At 36.4% G+C, this 1,202-nt stretch overlaps 1 non-coding gene across 1 annotated transcript; it reads left to right on the forward strand.

Moving 5' to 3' along the window:
• The first annotated feature begins 226 nt into the window (after nucleotides 1–226).
• On the forward strand, nucleotides 227–333 carry LOC131241616 (small nucleolar RNA R71). Its single transcript, XR_009169176.1, has one exon. It is a non-coding gene; the product is annotated as a small nucleolar RNA R71 (small nucleolar RNA).
• The last annotated feature ends 869 nt before the right edge of the window (nucleotides 334–1,202 follow it).

The following is a 1,202-nucleotide window of genomic DNA, read 5'->3' on the forward strand; positions in this document are numbered from 1 at the left end:
ATAAATTCTACTCCTCTCCTTTGATTGGGTAGGCCTAGAAGTGGTGCTTGATTTTGAGAGATGTCCCATGATTGTGTGTTTTCAACAGGCTTGTCAAAATAATCCCACACATCATTGACTCCTTTATTGATGAATTCTCCATTGCACATTGTCTCGACCATTTAGTGCATGGAGGAAATCAGCCCATCGTAAACAAAAAAAAAAACTTGTTATTCGCGAAGTTTCAAAACCATGTTGTGGGCATGAGTTGACAAGATCCTTGAACCGCTCCCAATATTGGAAGAATATTTCATCTTCTTTTTAGGCGAAGTTCATGATTGATTTTCTAAGGGTGTTCGTTTTATGATATGGGAAAAATTTCTTAATGAACTCCCTTGTCATGTCGTTCCATCTGCCAATAGATCATGGACGTAGTGAATGCAACCACATCTTAGCTTTCTCTTTCAAGGAGAAGGGAAAGAGTTTCAGCCTAATTATGTCCTTAAACACGTTCGAAAAATATAAAGTGGCTATGATCTCATCAAACTCTTTCATGTGTAAATATGGATTTTCATATTCAAGTCCATGAAATTTTGGAAAGAGTTGGATCACCCCTAGCTTGATATCCATATGTCCTGTGTTTTTTGGAAAAACTATGCATGAAGGTGTACTCAACCCCTCCCCCCCCCCCCTCCTCGATTGTAAATAATTTCATAAAGTACAAGGCAAAGGTGCATGATGCATCTCATTCTCATCCTGAATTTCCTCAACACTAGGTTGAGGTGGATTTTGAGGTTGATTGGCCAGTTGATTGATAGCCATAACTTCAATTAACTCTATGGATCTTGAGTGGTGTCTAATCCTGTGATGGATAGATAACCCCTTAACCAATCCTCCTTCACTGAAGAGACGTTAAGTATTATCACGGACCCACTTGGGCATGAAACACTCTCAGCCCTCTATTTCAAAATCTAACCTAAACCTAAAAAGAAAGAGGGAAGTAGAAATCTAGAAATAGAAAGAAGTTACCAAATTAGAAGTTTCTATATTAGGATCCTGCAAAAGAAAAAGGAAAGTGAATTAGTTTCAAAAGAGGAACTAAGAAAGCAACCTAGTTTCTAAAAATGAAAAAGGAAAGTTTCTAAAAATAGAAAGTAAATTAATTTCTAAATACAGAAAAGGAAAGTTTCTAAAAAATAAAAAGTTAGTTTCTGAAAACAAAT

The sequence above is a fragment of the Magnolia sinica genome, chromosome 3 (genome assembly GCF_029962835.1).
Source record: "Magnolia sinica isolate HGM2019 chromosome 3, MsV1, whole genome shotgun sequence".
Classification (NCBI taxonomy): domain Eukaryota; kingdom Viridiplantae; phylum Streptophyta; class Magnoliopsida; order Magnoliales; family Magnoliaceae; genus Magnolia; species Magnolia sinica.